The following is a 22,410-nucleotide window of genomic DNA, read 5'->3' as shown; positions in this document are numbered from 1 at the left end:
GAAGTCCCAGCAGGGAGGAGAATTCCAATTACTTAGACAAACTGTAGCAAAGCATTGTTTGCGCAGGACAGATATTTTCATAACACACCTGCCAAGCAGGGCAGATGCTGCACAGAATGCACAATTAATGAGGGAATGGGGGACTGACAGTGCAGGAGCAAGATGCTCAGCTGAGTGGTCCCCCTGGTCACCCTGGAAGAGTGCACATCCAACCCTGAATGTGGACAGAGGGTTTAAAAAAACAGAAATACTGCCTATGTAATCTAATAGATTGAAAACCAGGCTGCTTGGGGAGGTACTTAAGCCCCCATCCCTGGAGGTATTTAAGAGCGATGTGAATGTGGCTCTGAGGCAGTGGGCATGGCAGGGATGGGTCAATGGATGAACTAGATGATCCTAAGGGTCTTTTCCAACCTAAGTAATGCTATGATTCTAAATATGCTTTCCCACCAATGCAAAACCCAGCCTTTTTGTTTTGACAGCAAGCTTTTCCAACACATTTTCCCTGCGTGTGGAGGAGGATGACATTTTGTCCAACTTCCACAAGCAGAATCTTCTTTGAGTTACGGATGTGCAAACTGATGACGTTGATCTCCTAGTGATAAGAATGGAATTAAATGCAGCACTCAGAGCGAGGATTAGGTGGCTGTTTTTCTCTACCCAGTTGGTCAATATGAAAGAATTTTACCTCTTCCCTTCTAGTTTTCTGTGAAATAAGTGTGGTGCCCCAAAATGCTGACAGCCCTTCCACAAAAAGCTGGTTTAGTCTGCCATGTTACCTACCATTATCATAAATAGGTTGAAGGGAAAACAAAGTTAAGAGTATTGATTTCCTATGAATGCTTCTCACTCCCATGAATTTTCTGTCCTTTCTAGGAGTGCAGATTGGGCACACGCTTTCCTCCACAACTGCCTTACCTTGTATCATGATTCAGCTTTACGCATCCCTTTCAACTCATCACAAGTGCTCAAGTCAAGAGGGTAAGTATATTAACTATCAAATATGAAAATGCTTATTGGAGTACTTGAAAATACGAGAGTGTGGAAAACAGGGCAAGAAAATGGAGGCAGGAGCAGCAAAGGTTTCAGCCAGGCACACATAAGTAGGAACTGAGAAGGCACCCAAGCCATTCCCATGCACGCAGTGACATTTGCATTCCTGAGGCAACGTGTGGGGATCACGTCATGATTACCATCATCCAACCTGACCGACATGAAATACCTCAAGGACATCACCCAGGGGCTCTCCTCCATTTGCTGCATTATTTCCAGTCGAACAAAAGCACATCAGTAAAAAGGACATCTGATTTCAACGGACACCGCAAAGACAAAGCATCAGCATCGCCCGCTCCCTTGGCACACTGTTCCAATGGTGAGCTGCACGTGTGGTTAACAATGTGCTCCCAGATCCCCAGGAATGAATGTATCCGGACTCATCTCTTAACCACTGGGCACCGCTTGATGTTTCTATGCTTTAATATTCCCCATTATCAAACTCTGGTATCAGTAGTTTTCCCCCCGTTTACACAGTGTCTGGTTTCAAACAATCACTTCAAAAAATGTAGCATTGATTTTAATTTTGAAGCCTTTTGCTGTAGGGAAAACAAGGAAGATGAAACTTGCTGTGGGACTGGAGAAGGGGAGTAGTATTGGACTCCCATTAAAGCTTGCCACAGGCAGAAGCAGCACTGAATTGCTTCTTCAATTTCTCTTTCTCCACCTTAAAGCAGGTGTTGTGAGCTCTAGAGCTTACCAAAAGCCTTCAAAAAGACCTGTCCAAATTTGCCAGAGCTGCTGGGTTTTGAAAGAAGCTGCAAATAAGCACAGGGGGAATATTCAAAACATACCTTATGTTTCCATGCTGTGACAACTACCTACGCTGGAAAAAAGTTTGTAGAACTGATGCAAATATAGATAAAAATTGCCTTACCAACCAGAGGGGAAGCATGCAAAATGTAAAAGCATCCTTCACTGATGCCTAAAGGTACAGAAAGGTGGGAGAGACCTGCAAAGTGATGATAAAACAACCAGGGAGAAGCAGCAGCTAACTTTGCCTCAAGAGGCTGGTGTTCTCCAAAAGCAGCCTACAGAACAGCAGATTCTGTCATTAAAAAGTTGGGGTTCACCTCCTTTACCCCTGAGGCCCTAAGGCAGACGAGCCCACAAGGTTGAAATTTAAAGCAAGCTTTTACATTTTTGAACCTCTTATATAAAACTAACAACTTAAAACCTATGCACATCCCCAACTGGTAATTCCTTAAATTACCACCAGCGAATGGGCTTCTGCTCCTTCTTGCAGTTGTCAGAAATGTCACCCTCCTACAGTTCTGATTTTGAAACCCATGATGCTAAGCAGCTTTGCCATCCCATGGATTTAAAAATTAGCATTCTTGATAAGTGAAACGACACAGAAACACGAGTACTCATTTTTTTCTATGTGAATTTTAGAAAACGATCATTCATAATATATGCAAATAATAGAGCACAGATGCCTTCTGATGCGGATGCTTTGTAAGCACAAAGTAGCAGTGGTATTATAAATCATCATGTATTAATGCTCTCTGCAGGAGGCACTTACAAGGAAGGGAAAAATGGATCTTGCTTGCACTAGGGACAGACTGATGGGCTGATTGATGGATATTGCTATAGTCAGTTGGTGATTTCTTCACAGCAATATACATTAGAGAATGCACACCCAAGTCATTCTTATTGAAATCTTATGCAGGCAGTTTAGGAGGGAAGGAAGACAGGCTGCTTATGCACTTGAAAAACGAAGTTCTCTCTTCAGCTTGGGGGCACGGTGGGTAGGGAGAGGCAATATTAATGCTCTTTTCCCCAAAAGCAGGCAGGAGGAGATGTATAAAAGCTTGCCTGAGGTTGCAGCACTTGTTAAACCACAAGATGCAATAAATATCCGCTTTTCCAACTCCTGGATCAATGTCATACGTACCAGACAACAAGGCTCACCTCTGCACTTGTCCTTTAGAAGTTATTTCTGTCATTTTCCCCACAAAAATGCCAAGCAGTAATAACTTCTCAATCCTACTCAATGCCACAGGACAGCACAAGCGAGCCAGCTTTAAAGCAACCTTCCCAGGTACCTAAAAATGCCAGTTCTAGACACAAAAGGTGCTGTTTTCTGCATTAAATCATTTTTAATGCCTATCTGTAAGGAATATCATATTGTTTGGAGAAGCAGTAGTACAACCTAACAGCCTCTAAGCACTCTGTAATCTGGTTCAAGAGCAATGTGGTCAGATAAAGGCAAGCAAACCATTTTGCGTTATGGAATCCCCACGGAAGGACGCACAACTATTTTGTGACACAGATAACTTTCCAGCTTAAGCCACATAAGCAAACCAGGCTGTACCACAACAAGCTACGAGCAGCTGAGCAGACTCACTTTTCAGGTGAGCTCCACTGGAGCAGGGCAGAGCAACCAGGAGGCCCCTTCTGTAGGAGTGATGGGCACCCAGGTCTCCGAGTCAGTCTGTTCTGCTGTTGAAAGCAAAGCATGCTAGCCCACACACGCACGGTACCATCTACTATTTAATCATTCAGATTGCTTAATGATGTGATTTTAGCACAACCAGGGATTCTCAGCACTCACAGCAAGGTGAAGATGACAACCTCTATGTGCCACCGTGCTGATGTTTACACTGGTAAAATATGATGGTGCGTTCCAGAGTACATCCTTCAAAACCCAGCTGAGCTCACAGACATTAACCCTGCAGGAGCTCAGGGGTAGCAGGGTACAGGACTTCCCAAATGCTACTTGCTGGAGCAGTAGGGAACAGACGGGCAGCAGGAGCTGGGCCCACTGACAGCCTGTGAGGATAAACGGGGACAGGAAGGCAAAAAATGAAGGTGAGCAGCACAACAAACCTTCAAGTTCTCTAGCACATAATAACACAGGCAAGAGCTCTCTTGTGTAAGTGACATTTTAAATAATGTCACAAAGCTATTTCCACACTTAATTTTGAGAGGGGGTTGGAGGCAAGCAGGTTAGCAACCCAAATGGAAATTTAAATAGAACGGCGAGGTCCTGGCCTCTATCAAGCTCTTCCATGCCCAGGCAGCCACCCCCAGGCAAACCACCCCTGCTGCTCATACCTTGCCTTTACAGCAACTGAGCAGTAAGTCCCTACCCCTATAAAGCTTCCTGCTAAGGAGCTGAATTGTAAACTGCTTTTAAGGCACATCTTAACAAGAGGATGCTTGAGAGTAGTAGGAAAAGAGACAAGGAAACAAACCACTAGCTGAAGATCAAAGCTGAGTGAGATCCATTCTCACAGCCACATCACTAGCTTGTCTAGCACTAGGTAAGAGAAGAAACTTGGATTACCTAGAGCTGAGACAGTAGGCACTGAAGGAACCACCACACAGCCTGAAATGATCTTAAACAAAATAACAACAGTAATTTGAAGGCTAAGTGAATTATTGTGATTTTGGTTGTTGGGCATATCAACTAAAGAAGTCAGTTCCCAAAGTCAGGCCTAGCAACATGGAAGCTTTGCCATGGTAAGTCAAAGCATCCTTTGCCCTCTTTGCCATTGAAAAGTGCTCTGCCTTTGTTAGAAAACAGCCACCCAAGAAGCAGCAGTCAGGAGCTCTGACAGCTATCTCTGCCACGGAGACTGCTGCATTTTCAGAACTTCACTGATGAGGTAACTATGGGGCTGTGTGCTGTTCCTCCCATCCACTTGCCTTTCCATACCACCTTAATTACATTTTTGTCCCCAATCCAAGTTAGGTAGCTTCAGTATTGCCAAGGGATTTAGCTAAGTTATACTGCTAGTACTATGGTAGTTTGTAAGCATCTATTAATGACTACTCTAAAAGCATTAAGCTAATTTAATTCCAAATTAGGGTGAAGACATTATTTACAAAGTCATGCACTCCATAGTGTTTATCCAAACTGTGACCACATGCCTTATGTAAACCAAGGACTTCTATTACAGTATGAATACATCCAGCTGTATACTTACCATACATTATGTAAAGACTACTTAGTATCTGTTGCTGGTCTTCAAGTGATGATTTTTTTCCCCCAAGAATGTTTTTACAAAGAACACCTTCAAATATTTTCTCTCCCTGACCAGAAAAATGGGTGTTCAAAAGGAAGTACAGACTCAAAATGTTTCAAGAACATGGAGCTGTCTTTAAAACAACAACAACAAAAAAAAACAAATATACCAAAAATCAATTAAAAACCCCCACCAAAACACATGTTTCCAGATTTTCCAAAGATTGATACGGAAGCAGTATTACTCAGCAATGTTGTAAAAGTGGCAGCTTGAAATGGATTGAGTTTTAAGCACTTCAGATGGGGATTTCTGAGCTAGCATATTAGCTAGAAAGAAGAAACACACCCAAGAGATACCAAACCTTCAGGAATGGATGACAACAGAAAGAGATCGAGATGTACGGCTTGATCCTCCATCCACTGAGACCAGAAATATCCCCTTCTTCACAAACCTGAAGATCCAGCCCAAACACTTGAGAGCTTCCATTTTTAAAGCAGCATGGAAGAAAGTGGGGAGTAATTTTTGAACCCTGACACCAGGAGGACTGTAATTGCCAGTGCATTACAGCACTCTTCTGTATTAGAGAAAGCTAAAAATAACTACAAATACTTGCTGTGAAAGCAAACAAAAAGGCAAATAAAAAAACAACTCCAACAGCATAGCTTCCTCCCTTCCGTATGTCCATCAAACTTGCATCTCTGTGGTTGTCTAAGAAAAGTCAACCTTCCCAGGCAATGAAGACTCAGCTGTAGCTCTGCTGGCTGTATTTCCATGACTAGCAGGTATTGCAAAGGAGGAGGAAATAATCTGAAAAGAAGTAACTGCCAAGGAAAACAAACTGCAGGCAGACCGTGAGCTGAAGCATCCACTTCTCCCTGCCCTGTCTCCACTTTGAGATGCTGACTTCCTACAAAAAAAAAAAAAAAAAACAAAACAGGAAACAAGGAAGCAGGGTTTTCAGGAAAAAGGAAGTCTTGCAGTGAACTGCCCCGTGGGCTGCTGTTTGGATAGCAAAGCACTTCCCCACCAATGCAACAGTCAAGTATGGAAAACGAAAACAACTTTTCTTGCTCACTGTGCAGGCCAAATGCTTTGAGTGCTTATTTTGCCCAAATTCAGAAACAAACGAGTGAAAATAAAGCAGGCAGTTTTGTTGGAATACTAGCTTCATTCATGCCGCCCTGCACTCTTACTTTCAGACCTAATGCCCATCCTTGGGCAGACTTCAACAAGAGCAGGGAAACAGCTAAGAGACCTTTTCCTCACCGAGATTACAAACTCACTGTACAGTACCTCCAACAAACAAAAAAACAATGCACGATCCCCACTTGACCATACAACTTTTTAAACTCCTGCTGGGATCATGCAGGAATTGCCACACCACCCCAATGGCTTGCAGATTGCTTCCCCTCTTCCTGCAAGCTTTAGTGTATGGTAATGCTAGCTCTATGTAGCACTCCCACAAGAAGTTCAACTTGCTTGTTTTCAGAACAAACTAAATACCAGTGATTCTTGCAGAGCAGGGTTGAGGTTGCTGTGCCAATAAGGAACTCTATTCCACCCTGAGGTCACCGCTTGCTCCTTTTGTATGGTGAGAAACCACAGTCTTACCAACATTGTCAGGTGGGAGGTGAACTCTTCTTGATTTGCACAGACAGAAAAAAAAAAAGTCTAATTCACAACAACCTGCACCTCCAGCACCAGGAAACAAGACAGAAAACCACCAGCCAGAAATTGTCAGTGTCTAGTAGCCCAAAAGCATGCAGTTGCACTTACCAGGTATGCAGCAAAGAAGCTGGAGCATTCTGGAGAATGAGTAGTTATGGCCAGCTATATGGCTTCCTACCCTGCCTATGAATCATGCAGCCTCCCTCCCTCTTAAAACTCAGTTCCACCTGTGTTTATAAGAATACTGTCTTAATCTCTATGCAAGCATCAAAATAACGCAACAGCCAAAGCCTAAGGTCTTTCCAAACATTAAAGATAAGCACCAGAAGGGCAGTATATGGAGTTTGTTTGCAATCCCTAATCTGTTTCCAAATTAGGGACCAAATTTAGTGGTGAAAGAAGGGAACACAACAAGAGACAGTACAGATTAGCAAATTTTTATGAGGGTGTACCAACACCAAGCCCTCCATCTTGTGGACACAGGCTTAATTTCCAGCTGCTGTACCTTAAAGAGCCTTCCTCAACACCCCGGCAAAAGCTTCCCTAGAGAATGCATCTGACTTTTCAGAGTGACCTCATGACTTAACAGGGCACGGCTTTAGGAACATGACTGCTGTAAAAAGCTGGCACTGGAATCATGCTGTATTTTGCAGCATTTGGCATTATCCCTGTAGCCGATTATTCCTGGAATCAAGCAAGTGGGTATAGACAATTACAGCCTCCACTCCAGAAAAAGGACCTAGTCTTCACAGTCAGAGTGCAGCTGAGCTGAAAATCTGACTGAAGCATACTCTAAAACGGATCAGAACCAGCATGAAAATGAACACAAGAGTATCTTCAATCTCCTCTTTCCTATGCCAGACTGGAACGCCTGTGGTTGGCAACACTTGAAGGGTGCACAGAGGTCTACTCCAGGCAAATGCACCATGGAGCTGTTTCACTTCTCTGGCAGGCATCCACGTCACAAGATTGCCCTCCTCAGACCCTGCTGAGCTCGCTGCAGGTGCAGGAGGAGAAAAATGCAATGTTGTGTGGCATAACAATAGATCCACTGCGTAAGGAGCAGCACTGTTCAGCTATGTAAGGAAACTCTATGTAGGCTCGACACAGCTATTTGTAGATGCCATTATCTGCTCAGATAATCAGCTATTACAGAAGTCCACATTTTACAGCTAGGTTTACCATGACAATTCCAGCACCGTTTCCCATTAAATTCATATATTGGAAGTCCACTGAACAGTTAACTTTTGGAATACTGCTGATACTGTATGCAGAAACTATAGTTGCATTGTCTGCTTGTTGATTCCTTGTGCAGATCTCCTCCTCTCTCTCTTACTATAAGCAGTCACCTAAACACATAGAAAATTAAGTGGAATGGGATCATTAGGTCTCTGTTCTGCCATTGTCCCAGCTTCAAATCCCACCATTATTAGCTCTCCTAAAAAACATTTGTGCTGCTTGATACCAATTAGTCGGGAAATCTGGATAAAAGATAAAAGGAAGTATTCCCTTTGTGGAGAATTAAAGCTTTGAAAAGGTACGTACCTCTACAGGCTAGAAAATGGATCTGTATCTCGATGCCAACAAGCCATTTACTAACACCATCCACTCACTGTATTCTCCTGCATCACGTAATTTTCTGACTTCTATACTCTACAGCTCATGTTATGCTTACCCCCAGCTATCAGAGAACAGCAGTGAGCAGGTCAAGCCTCAGTGTACCGGAATGCCCCTTCCTCCCACCTACGTGCAAATGAGGCTGATTTGTTCCCATTGACTTTAAAGAGCCATGAAGGATCTCTCTGAAAGAAGTTACCTCAAGCATTCATCAGAATTGTACATCTTTCTCCTTCCCATTTTAGAGACAGACCGTGCAAGAGCACCCTCAGAGTACCATTTAAACCAGGCACAACATGAACAATCTGAGGCGCTGCTACTCACATCTGCCTTCAAGAGATCCCCAGTGATTTCAATTCCATATCATAGAATAATCACAGAGCTGCCTGAGTTGAAAAGCACAACATCTAGTTACAACCCCCCTGCCATGAGCAGGGTCACCATCCACCAGACCAGGCTGCCCAGAGCCAGAGATCGGAAACTCTAAAGGGTACTTCCTGGCAACCCCCCTGAGATCACCTAAATTAAACCTGAAAGGGCCCAGGACTGTGTTGCCAGGAATCCTTCTAAACTTTGCTGAAAGCTTGGTTTGGGAAGATACACATTTGCCCCAAAAAGGCTCAGGCAGAAGGTTTTCATTTTCTAATCATGAAATTCAAAAGCAGCTGCAGCACAGCTTCATCGGTTCAGGCTAACAAAAACAGTCCCTCCGAGTCAGCAAATTAGTATTCTCCCTAGTCTACAGGAGAGAAGGAAAAGAAGGACTTCATAATCAGTACCTATTAAAAGCTGTTTCTGAGGCAGAAAAAAATTAACTGTGAAGTTTCCGTTCTTGGTTTTGGTAGGTATCACTTACTGCTTATGCAGTCTCTAAAAAATATCTTAACTAGATCAAAAGGCATGAAAATAAAGTGCTTTCCAGCTTGCTATAATTTAACATCTTAAGACAAAGGCTGTTAGAAAAGCACATAGCTCTACTGTACAGAAAACAAATCCTCATGTATTTATGAGCAACCTGTAGGATTGCTTGAACTGCTTTGATTTACCAGAGCTCACTGGAGGACAGGAAGCAAGGTTGGCAATATCACATGCTGGAAACATCACACAGTGCCAGCAGCAGGTAAACCCTGAGAGATCTTCCCATAGCTGACCATCAAGAGGGATGTCTGACCTCATCCAGAGACCTGACATCATACAACAGCATGCATGTAGTGATGTATGGGAGGTAAGGAAAGCCTTTCAGGGAGAGGGAGAGACTATCAACCCAACAATGTAAGGAGCAATAAGCCACGTTCTGAACTTTGGAATCCACCACACAAACTTCCTTCTCATCTGTGTGAGGGTTGAATACTAACACACCTCAATTCCATGCCAGCCAGCAGAAAAGTACCAGTAATCCATTTTCTCTCTGTCAACTACTTAAACGCATGCAAGTATGCCTTTAAAAAACACTATGCATGAAACTGAAATGGAAAAGGTGGATACAGATAAGCAGCGAGGAAAAGCTCAGAACCCTTGAAGTTTCTAGTTACATACAAGCTAGTCACTTCAAATTTCCAGCATAATACTAATGAGCCCCATCCTGCCTGACTGGACAGCAGCAGCAGCCCCATCCCCATCTGCACGGTGATGTCAGGAAGGATCTCACCTGCAAGCTGCATTCTGCTCCAGTCCTCCTCCCTCCACCATGGTCCCACCACCGTGCCAAGCAGAAAGTCAGCACAGCCTCTGCATGCTTCCCTCCTGCTCTGTTTTCTCTGCCGCAGACGGTTTGGAATGCAGAAAAGCCAGAGCTGAAGCCCGTGGAGCACGAGCAGCTCTATTCAGCTCCTTGGCTCTAGTGGAACAATAGCTGCCCTTGGTGGCTCGCCTCCCCTCACGCGCAGCCACAGGATGGGGAGACGCTTCATTTTCCCTGTCCCGGGGGTGGCTGGGGGAGCGCAGAGCCAGCGCCAGCACTTGGGGTGGAGTGGGAGGGGGTGTGGGCAGGAGGAGACGGCTCTGAAGCAAAAACACGCCCGATGCTGAGAAAACTCAGGGGTTTGCAGCAGCTGACTCCAAGCCTAAAAGCAGCAGCAGGGAAACTTAAGAGGCTGGTAGCATTGAAAGCCATTCCCGACTGCAAGAAGTCAAGATGAAAACACAGCTTTGTCAGATGAACGAGTAGCTGTGACTCCAAATGTGCCTCACTGAACCCCAACTTTGCTTGCAGACACTGCCCCACTTCAACCATTCTACAGCCAGGAAGTATGCAGCACTCACAAAGCCCTGAGATGCACTTAAAAAGAAAGAAGACAAACTTTTCTTTTCTCTGCATCCTGAGCTGCCTTTGTTGTTGTTTCTGTTAATTCCTACTGTGATTTACGGCTCTGGTTGAGTCTGTTGGTTAAGCTGGAAATGGTTAAGCTTTTTCAGAGCTCTTTCCTTGTTTATTTTACAAGGGCCAAGAGCTGAACTTCCAGGTGTAACGTTGCTCTCGAGAAAAACACAAAAGCTGCTCTTAAAGATGCAGAAGCAGAAACTTGGACATTTTGCTTACTGCCGCCGACATGATGTCTCCTACATTGAAAAGCCCCTGCTGAGAGCAGTGTGTCAAGTGGGATCAGTGTAAAAGCCCAGGGCTGGATTCCCAGCAGATCCCACCTGCCAGGCGGGGACTGGAGCAGGCAAGCACGCATGCAGGAGGAATGCAAAGCTGCCCAGCCTGTTGCTGAACTGGCTAAAACTGCTTGTGAAGAGCCGAGACCAGAAGCTTTCAGTGTGCTGGGTGCAGGCAGGAGAGCAATTTGAACTGGTTTACTCCAACTCTGTAACGTAGTATTCACTGCTCCTTCTCTTCCAGTTCCCACTTGGGTACTTCCTTTGGGAATATCATTGTTGCAGCCATTCCCTGGAAGAAACAGCACCTTTGGTCACCCTACGCTTCATCAAAGCTCACGTGAGAAATCTGCAAGTGGGGCACAGCACAGACCTTGAAAAAAAGATTTCTGAAGGCCTACTTAAACAATGCTGAATGCTAACTAAAGAATAGAAACATCTAACTGCTCCCTTGCTCTCTAAAGCGAAATGCTGAACCGTAGCGCAAAGATAAGCACTAGAATGGAACTGCAACTCAAAACTCAAAGGAAAACCAAAAAAGGACCTCCCAAACCTGTCAGTGACAGCAGTACAGCAACATAAACACTCAGATCCGTTTGACTAGCTGCTTAGAAATATCCAGTTGCTGGAACTGGGAGGGCAAAACAGCCTCATGACCTCAGCTGGTTGAGATTCAGGCAAAAACCAGTAACCGCTTGTGAACGATTGCAATCTCCTCTCCCTCACCAAAAAAAAAAAAGAAAACCAACAAATACTGCAGTAATTATATAGAACATTTCATTCCACAGTGTTTTTTTTGTTTGTTTGTTTTGTTTTTTTTTTTAACCAACTACATTCACAGCACCACAGAAAAGCATCTCTGCTGAGGGTGGAGCAACATCAGACAATTCATGTATACCACAAAGCATGATAGAAGAGATGGAAAAATTAAGGACTGGTAATGCTGCAGTTGGGTCTGTGTGTCTCTTCAAAGGGTTCTAATGCTTTCATGGGCAAAAAAAAAAAAAAACAAAAAACCCAAAGCTACTAACTGATACTTTGAAGTACTCCAGAAATTACTCAGTTTCAGGTATTTGAAATGCAATTTTGGAAGTCTAGATGTTACTTCCAGAAGACTGCAACCTTCATCATGTCACTCCAGCTTTTCAACCTTATTTTCTCCTCGTCTTGTTGAGTAGCTGGGTGCCCAGGTCAGCCCACCACACCCTGCATTACCAATGCAAGGAATGCAACATCCCTTCCAAAACTCACAGTCTTTACAACCCAACAGAAAGCACCACTGCAGTCCTTCCCACCCAGTCCTGGGCAGAACGGTTAACGCCTCACCCTCATGGTCCAAGGAAGACCAGAGCACTAATCCAACGGTGAGCCCCTACAGACCAGCCTCTAGATGCTTCCTTTGGGTTTTCCCAGCCGTTAGACTGGCAACTCCCACCATTCAGCCCACGGGAAGTCCTCTCCAGTGCCTGCTACAGTCAGCGGGTAATGAAGTTGGGTAAAAAAGCAAAGCACTCATTACTTGAATCACGCTGATACCCTGGGGTCAGCAAAGTTGGTGATCGCTGCTTTAGACTTTCCTGCTACACATCAACAAAAAGTGGGGAAAGTCCATCTGTGAAGAGGAGCTCAGTGACTCAGTTTTTCAGTGATCTCACTGGTCAGACCTTTACCAAATCTACATGTAGCTCCCTTGGAAAAAAAGAGGTTGCTAGTCAAGCAACCATTGCAGTTGAAATGGAAAGACAAAGAAAACCCAGGAAAACAAAACAAAACAAAAAAAAAAAAACCACAACAGAAAAAAAAGCATCAGTTCTTTGCTGGATAATACACAAGATAAAGCAATCTCAACCATACATCAGGAATTATTAGCTTGTAGCCAGAAGCACTTACTGGACACCGAGTTGAATCTTAATGGGCACTAATCACCACTAGAACTTACAGTCCTCTCCATCTCCAGGGCTTCTTCAGGGAATCAGGGATTTGCCTGCGACACAGAGGTGCCTGCTAGAAGAGCTGATGATGAACTCCAGTAGAGTTCAATAGCCCACTTTTCCTTTGTGGCGTTATTACTTTTTCTTTTAAGTGAATTATCCCTCTGTCGTGCTGCTGAAACATTTTTGTCTCTTTTGAAGATAAAATCACAGTTCTAATTCTTTTCTTCTTCTGCTGTGGTAGAGCAATCAATTACAAAAGGAGCAGCAGGTTAGTACAATATCCAGTATACACCTGAATATGTCTCATTTAATAACTAAGCCACCATACACATTATGCTTTTTCTTTTTTGGTGTAGCTATTATAGCAGTTTGCCCACAGGAGATATGTCACTGCCCCACTGAAGTGTAAATATCACAGGATGGCACAGGAAGCGCTGTAAAATTTGCTTTTTTAATTTATTTTTTAAAAGCTTGACTTGCATGCTTCCCAGAGGCATTGTGCAGATTAATTAGCTCATCTTCATAGGCCATTTTCAAGATATAAAGTGCTATGTAAGTAAGTACAATTACTGCCTGATGGAAAACAAATCTCCCGAGGCCCTACATGGAAAAACCCAATATACAAGGGCTGCCTGAAAAGTAATTTTATTATTGGCTTGTGATGTAAGAGGAGGACGTTGGTGGGATGACAGCAGAGGTTGAACCTTCCCACCAACATTCCATTTCTTTTTGTTGCTGCGAGACAGATGGTGACAGAGGGTCATCTGTATCTGTAGTAGCTTCCATGGAAAGAAATTGGAGGCATTACTTCTGGAGCAAGCTATGTATAACTGACAGTAGATTTTTTGCCTCACTGTAGCTCTCTTAGCCAAGTTCCGCATTCTCAGCCAGAGCTAATTATTTGGAAGAAAATCTCCTAAATGGATCAGAAGCATAGAAGGAGACCTGCCATGGGCCACAACAGCAATCCTTACCTTCATAACGCAGAGCAGAACAAAAATATAAGGATTCAGTTTTTAGCACTCTAGAGAGAAGATGCAGGGCAGCTCATTGATTACTATGGTGCATTTCCAGCCACCACTACCTGTCCACTTTGGTTTGTCACAAGAAACTCCAAAGCTGTGTGCAGAGCACATGCTGAGAAGAGGGGGAGGTACAGGAAAAGAAAAGACAGGTTTGGGCTTCCCAGAAACAACACATGGCCATGGGAAATAAAAACTCGAGTGGCAGTCCCATGTTCCAAGACTCATTAAGATAAAAAACATGATGCTCTTAATAGTCTGCTCAGCACACATACTGAAACCTATGGGCTGTGACCAACCTGGTCTAGTGGGAGGAATCCCTACCTATAGCAGGGGGTTGGAACTAGATCATCTTGAAGATTCCTTCCAACCCAAATCACTCTATGATCCTATAAAAACAATATGTATGTGAACATATGCATGATTTCACTGCATGAAATCTAACCGATTCACTGATTGGTGGCAAAGCAGGGAGACAGGAGCATGCACACGTGTGCAGCGGGCAAAATTTAGTATGTTTAATTTCATACCAACTTGAAGCGAGATGCACCTAATCTGATATCATAAATATTTGCATTGGCATCTATCAGTTCATGCTAAAGCAATAAACCGGTCAGCAATGAGTACTGGAACTAGGAGTCTGAAACAGATTTAATTACATCAACCTCTTCTTTTTTTTTTTTAATTTAGCTCAACGTTCAAATTAACTGCATAGAAGCCTTCAGATAAGAAAATTCAGGCTGTAGGAAGATAGGTTAATTTTCCATTAAGTGTTAAGTCGGTTGTTACTGAAGGAAAAAAAGGAGCGTATACACGGTTGGGTGGAGTTTAATTACTTTTTGCCACAAGATCAAACAGCTATAAAAGAAAGCCTACAACATTTAACAATGCACTCGGTAAGTTCATGCACGACTTAAGGTAGATTTCCCTAAAGAATTTCATAAATACCTTTTTTTTAGATGTGGAAGCTAAGGAAAACGATAGCTTCCTTTCTAATGAACTGGGGTTCAATTAGAACATAGCCAACACATCTTCCAAACGGCCCAAGTGCTACCATATATATTCATGCTCACGTAACGAAACCTTCGAGTCTTCTGAAGCATACTATTGAGCAGGCTGGAAGCAGCGGGCAGGGATGCAGAACAACGTTTCCAAGAAACAAATCCTAACGGAGCACGTGGCCATCCGAGAGAGTTCAGACTATGTGTTCATACCCCTGTTAATTTCTGCTCTAAAAAGGTTTAAGATCTAAGCAGATAACATTTGCTTCATAACGAAACTTGGCTCTCGGCACAGATGATCTGCGGCCAAGGGAATAAAGTTTCAGCAGCATTCAGAACAAAACAAAATCCTCTGGCTTTGCTTGGGTTAGACAAGAAGGAAAAGACAGCAGCTTGGCAATTTTCTGTATACAAATAACTGCAACTGCCCAGAGGGAATGTCACTGAGACATAGGCATCCGGGTTATACCCAGCCTCCCCAGAGCCTGTTTTAATTTCAAGCAGAGCTTTCTCAATTCCTCTCATCTTTCCAAGGCAGGCAAATTGCACTGCGCATAGTCCAAATTTCAGATTACTTTGGGGCTTTTCCCAAAGTTTTCTAACCATAGAGAAGTAGGTGCTTCTCTATGTAGCTCTGCAGTAATTTAACAATACTCAAAGGCAGCTGTATTTTACAGGAGACTTACACAAACACAGCACGGAGCTGCGATGAACAACACAAGTACAGAGCAGCGCTTGCTGTGTTGCTCCCAGTCATCTTCCAGCTGCTGGGTGCCTTTCAAGGTAGAATTTTGATACAAAAGACTTGCAGGTAAAAGAAAAAACAAAAGCAGCAACACAGAGGATACTGATTTAAAAGATACATCTGATCCTTTGGATCCCCAGGTCTATATAAAGGAGGATGTGAATCTCTCTCATGTATGCTTGTGCACCTATATGCAAACACGCCCATGCAAGCCCAAATCAAGCAAATCCAAAGAGCTGCAAACAAGTGAAATCAACACATCTGTATCCATCTTCCTGCCAGGGATAGTGCTGTGAGTGGGCATACAACACACACAAACACTCCCCTCCCCTAGAGCATCAGAGCCCCTCGGCTGGGGCATCCCAGCCGTGCAGGAGAGTTGACAGGAGATAGGTAATTTGCACATTGCAACACAGTGAAAGAGCAGACAGCGCTGTGGGGAAAATTCTTTCATCAAAACACGTCACAAATCTGTAAGGCTGAGATACTGGGAGCTGTTAACTGCATTTCTCCAACCTCCCTATCTAACAGATACACTTTACAGGCAAGGCTGAGTGATGGAAGAGAGCCCTCTTTCCAGCACAGTTTTGTTAGAAGTTGCAGGAAAGGTATTATTTCAAAATCCTGCATATTTCTTAAATCTTTCCTGAACACGAAAGGTTTGGTGCATTGCAGATTTTTTCATTGACCAGGTCACAAACAATCTCTCTTCTTCCAAAGCAGACCGTCTCTCCCCTTCCCCTCCCAAGCAGTCACCCTTTTCAGGCATTCATCCCACACCTCGGCGCACCAGGACTGTAATTACATGGTGTGCACGGAATAAGTCTTATTTATTCTTTCATCACAAAGTACTCATTCCAACTGGAATATGCAGAAAGCAAGGCTCAGCTTTGATTTAGCTGCAAACAACCTTATGTCTTAGAAGCTGCAGTTACTGAAATAACCCCAGAAATCTTTTCAGCTAACGTCTGTTCTCTCCTGCCAAGTTTTTACCTGAAGGAAGAGCATGGGCTGTGTGCTTTCTCGGTGCAATCATCCCACGGAGGAGGGCTCAGCAGCAGCTTGCAGAACTACCTGCACATGGCAGGCAGCAAGGAAGCTAGATGTGATTGAACCGATCTGCTGTTGCTCACTCCATCTCCAGGTCTCTGGACATATCACCTTTTACAACAGCACCGAGACAGCATTTCTGCACAGCTTACCGGTTACCTGATAGCTATGCAGCATGGATCCAGAGCCAAAACAGATTGGTGCTTCGTTTTTATCACTTCTGCCCTTGTTTGCCTGATCAGAGGATTTTCTGAACTCAGCAGAATTGATACTGAAAAAATGAGCTTGAGTAAGTGCAGTGGGGGTGATCATTGAGATAAAATCCATCAACTACTCACCTAAATCCAAAGATCAAGAAGTTAAATGCAATTTTTGAACCTCAAAATTTCATCTTTGCTAAATTTCAAAACTGTACGTGTAGTACACCATAGTGCAGCAAGGAGGTGGCTGCTATATTTACCATGTGCATATAAATATCTCCTTATATTTTTATATCTTCATAAAGCCTTTCTATACATACAAAGCATTTATATGATCAAGGAAGTCAGTACCTAAAGGGATGCTGTAGGAAAGAAGGGGACAGACTCTTCAGCATGGTCTGTTCTGACAGGACAAGGGGAAATTGCTTCAAACTAAAGGAGAGGAGATGTAGATTAGATATAAGGAAAAGTTTTTATGAAAAGGGCAGTGAGGCACTGGCATAGGTTGGACAGACAGGTGCGGGTGCCTTGTCCCTGCAGAGACTCAAAATCAGATTAGATGAGGCTCACCTGATGGAGCTGTGGGTGTCCCTGTTCAGTGCAGGGAGTTGGACCATATGGCCTTTAAGGGTCCCTTTCAGCTCAAACTGAACTCTACGATATGGTTCTAAGTGAGGGTGCCCAATTTCCTAGCTATTTGCATTCTACTGCTGATCTCCCAAGTGGAGCACATTGCAACACATCAGAAGCACTCTAGTCTTGCTCCCTATATATTCTTGACATGCTGGACTGCCTCCAGGTACTTAACACTCTTCTTAAGCTGGCAGGCCTGAAACTGGACTCAGTATTCCCAGTATGTTGGTAGTGCTGAGGTCAGGAAATCAGCATAACTGATCTTCTATTGTCACACTCCTGGTTGCAAAGACAATTTCTATAGTGATGCTCAGAGAATAGCAACTCGAGGGCACAGATACACCCAAGCAGGAAGAGCAGATGCTGACAGCAGGCTGGAAAGGACGGGGATAGGAGCTGCAGAGCAGTGACAGGAATCAGCTATTAAACAACACAGAGCTGAGGCACTGAAAGCCTTCTGATTCTCTGACAAAAGAAGGTGCATCCATAGCCCAAAAGTTTGGGAGATGAGCCAGGGCATGGTGCAAGGGGAGCAGACACTGGGTATACAGTGCTGTCTGTACAGAATCTCCAACAAGGCACTCACAGCTTGCCTACCCAGACCATCCTCAGCTTTGGTGACAATTCTACCTCTCTCCAGCCAAGAAATTCCAGAAAAAAACCACTTTGAATTGGTGTTTCCAGACACTTGTCAGCAACAAAGCTAGCTGAAAGAGCCCCTGCCTCCTCTCTTCTCACATATGGCTGCACGTTGCTCTTGCAGAACCATTCCCCAAGTTGTGCTGGTATGGTCATCTACAAGGCAGGGCAGTGACTTGGATTAAAAAATAGCTGCAGAAATAAATGACTGCACAGTGCAGGGAGACGAACTTACTCACTGGCACGGGGGAAGGAAGATGGAAAAAGTTTAAATCAGTGTTGCTGCCAAGTAAAGTGTCAGTCAGATCAGTGCTCCTCTATGCCAGAGCTCCTCGTCTGTACTCCAAATTAATTTTGTTTACAGCAATTAGATGAGTGAAGGCAAGAACCAGCACACTAGCATTTAACATGTATGGAGGGTACATACTGTATTTTCCCATGTTTTTAGACCCAGCAACTGGAGAGAAAACAAAAATTCTCAGCACCGGTGACTCATGCTGAGGACAGAAGAAGGATGTGCACAGAGCATCGTTGTCTTTGACCTGCTTTCATTTAGCACTCACAGTCTTTTATCAAAAACCTTCATGTGAGATGTGACTGAGAAAGCACAGGGTTAACTTGCTCCAACAAGTGGAAGTCTTCATTTTCTTCTCAGATGTCTCTGTCTCCAAATATGAACAGAAAATCCATTTGCATCAACATCAGCATCAGAGAATCTCAAAAAACTCTCCCCTATGACGCTGTCTCCTAATAATTTTAAAATAATTAAAAACATCTATTTCCTTACTTGCAATCCCTCCTGCTATTTCCACACATGCAGGCAAAAAATCCCTTCCCTGTGCCACAAAGATGGACACAGATGCCGGAGTCAAACTTTCACTATGTATTCTCTTTAGCAGCTCTCATTTAGTATGAGCAGGTGGTGAGAAGGAAGCGGAGCAAGAAGGAAGAACACTATTTTGGGTAAGGAAGCAATAACTGTGCTACTACTCTATTAAATAGTATGAATGGTGGAAACCTGAATCATGCTTTTACTGTATGAATGGTTAATTTCAATATGCTATTATAAACAGTGATCCTCTCCCTCTGCATCTCAAGACTGCAATCTCCCTAACAAAAACCATACACCTGTTGAAAAAGAGCAGGATCTGAATCAGACGTGGTGGCAAGCACGACGGATGCATTCACTTGAGTTTTGTGTTAACCCTTCCTCCAACACTCAGGTTCTGGTCTCTAGGGCCCATAACACACTTCATAAAAAAAAAAAAAGAGCCCACTGAAAGCAATGCTTGAAAGAAAAAGGAAAGAGGCTGTCAAGCTGGAGTCTGGGATAAATTACAGCTCCATTTTTAGCTTCCCTGAATGGAAGCACTTCTGACAATAAGAGCTGCCAAGACAAAACCGTAGCAAGAAAATGAGATAGTTAAGAGTGTGCCTATTCACCCTCAGATAGGTATTACTGCAATGATAGAGATTACTTACCAAGGAAATTTCATAGCATGTATTTAAAAGGGCTGGATTGTACAGCTGTGCATACAATGTCCCTTCCAGACAAGAATTAAGTTTCAACACTGGAAACAATCCCTTTGCTTCCTATGAGCAGAGGGCAAGCTCTTATGCTAGTAGGCAGTGAGCATCCTCCAGAGCTGCATTTTTTAGAACGATCTTCCAAGTTTTTGCTGTTGAAACAAGTCACTTTCTATCTCGTATGTAATCTGCGTGTCCATCCCTCTGGCTCTCGTGCAGGGGTGACTACAGTGGTTTCTGCCTGCACAGAAGGGATGGCTCAGCTGCTCCTCCAGCAGCTGCTGAACCATCACAAATTACAGCTTACTGCATTGAAGTATGTAGAAATTGGTGCCTATCTTAGTATGCAGGACTGCAAACCATGATGGGTCAGCAGCTGCCACACAAACAGCTGAGCCAACCCTGCAGCAAGGGTAGCAATGAAAGAGATGGCAAGAATGACTCCAGCAGCCCTTGGGTAAGGCACACTTGACTTAGTGTTGACCTCTGGTGAGTTACACATCTCTTGCTTCAACCTCTCTGCTGTAACGTGGGTAGTTCCTCTCCCACACACTTCCTAAGAATGGTGCTGCAAGGATGTGTGCACATGGTATAAAAGAATGCTGTTAATTAATTAAGCACTGCCACACCCTGTTCCAACTGCTCCATTAAAAAAAATTGATTGATCTGATAATGATACTCTTCATGTTTTATAAAGGTGCTACAGATAAAGAAAATAAAATACATCACCTATTTTTTTTTTATTTTTAATGGCAAGAGAGGTACAGGAACCTTACAGGGAGAAAAAAAACCAACCAAGCGTCATTGCTATGTGTTAGCCTCTGTATTAGTGCCTGCCCCTAGAATCTCATCTGCTGGTAGTAGTTCCTGATATCACTATAAGATGCACAGCCTGCTCTTGCCGTGTCATGCACATGCCTTCCTAGGACACGCGAGATATTCTTATCAGCTCTGCTTAGCATTTTCTCTGCTAGGTATTTTATCAGCCTCTGCTGTGCTTTCAGATTTTGGTGTACATTTCAAAGCTATTTTAACCCTGTTGTCATCTGTACTGCTGGTGATACATCCTGGCTGCCATTGTCTCCTTCTTACTCTATAAAGATGTCCAGTGGTTTCCTGCACTGGTCTGCCCTCTGCCTTCACATCTTGATACAAAACCACCCCCAGTGCTCTCCCTACCAGCCCACATTCTTTATTAGCAAGGTGTAATCATGGTATGAGGCACCTGTAACCAGGATGTGAAGACAAAGGAACCTCAGTTAGGGTGCTGCTATCAAATTATGCGTGGCCATCCCTCCCACTTACTCCTATCCCTTCTCACAGACAGGACATCACTGCATTTTTCTCAGCTCATGACTTTCTTCCTCCCCACCCACTGCATGTCCCCTTCCTTTAGTTACATGCTTTGTTGATGTTTCCATTTGCTAATGTTCTCATATGGAAAAGATGATGCGGATATGGGTTTCCCTTGTGCTTTTAATAGATTCCTGCCAGGCATTCACTGAATAGCACACTACAAGATGCGGCACGCATCTAAAGTAGTCACAAAATACACTGTAATGCACGTCCCCAAACAGCACAGCCACCTAATCCCTACAGCATCTGAAGAAAAATGAAGGCTGAGAGGTTACGTGCTAAAATGTTACACTTGAATCTTAACCTATTCAGATGCTCAGTGAAGCCTATAAATTCTTCTCCGTATTTTTTGCACACGGTACAGAAAAAGTAAGCACTGAAATCCCCTGGATTTTAGAGTTCTGTCTAACTTGCAAAGCTGTAAACAATGCTTGTTGCCTAGCACAGCTGTGCTAGATGTGATTCCCCTGCCATCCCACCAGCCACACACCTGGAGCAGGTACTTTGCCTGGAGCACAATGTAAATGTGCTTAATGCTGCTTTTACTTCCAAACAAGAATGAATATTTGTTCATACAACAAAACAAGATGATCATTTTGCACTGCATTTGAAATGCCACAAACAAATCCAATAGGAGTTATGTTTACCTCTCTCATTCCCAAGTATTTTGCAATTTCCCTCCCTAAATCACTGACCTGCCTCTTTCTTCTCAGACTCCTAATCCGTGAGTCAAACAAAACAAAACAAAAAACATCCCTATCTTCCTCCCCCAGATAAGGAAGGGTTAGGTAGTGCAATAAGCAAGTTTGAACAAATAAGTGCTACATTTGCAATCTGTTAATTAACTATCCAGAAGAGTGGGATTCTCTATGCTTAGCTTCACAGTAGTTTCTCTTCTAATGACTTGAGTGTTATATACTTAGAAAATAAAATTATTTGGCATAAAACACACGAGCCTATGAAATGAAAAATACCTTACCCGCTCTTCACCTCTGATAACAATGTAATCACAGCTGGTGTACTGTTTAAAGGCGTACAAATAGTTTTTGTTACAGCTCCGCCTCTCTAAGGATTGATATTTCAGAGATGAACTAAAGAAGGATCGCTCCTAGCTCCTATCAGTAGCTCACAGCTTATGCCTAGGCAATTTTTTGCATGAATGGGGAACGAAAATAAGAATTCCTCTGCGTGTGGCGGCTGCTGCCTGCCCTAACTCAGTGCCTTGGCAAGGGCTGCAACGATGCTTTATGCAGCCAGATACGGTCTGGAATAAGGAAGGGAGAAAAACCCTGGACTGGACTTGGGAAGCTAATATCACAGCAAAAACACCTTCAGCTACCAGCAGAAGATGTATTCCTGTCGCACTGCCACAGCACTATCAGTACCCTCACAC

At 43.6% G+C, this 22,410-nt stretch overlaps 1 protein-coding gene across 1 annotated transcript in view; it reads right to left on the bottom strand.

Annotated features, from left to right (window-relative positions):
- LOC122180995 (ras GTPase-activating protein nGAP-like) overlaps nt 1-22,410 on the bottom strand; it is a 153,632-nt gene that overhangs the window by 55,841 nt on the left and 75,381 nt on the right.

Source organism: Lagopus leucura, unplaced genomic scaffold (assembly GCF_019238085.1).
Source record: "Lagopus leucura isolate 7727_CA_CO unplaced genomic scaffold, USGS_WTPT01 Super-Scaffold_100009, whole genome shotgun sequence".
In the NCBI taxonomy this organism is placed as follows: domain Eukaryota; kingdom Metazoa; phylum Chordata; class Aves; order Galliformes; family Phasianidae; genus Lagopus; species Lagopus leucura.
The sequence above is the reverse complement of the archived record's forward strand: the minus strand, read 5'-3'. Positions and strand labels throughout refer to the sequence as shown.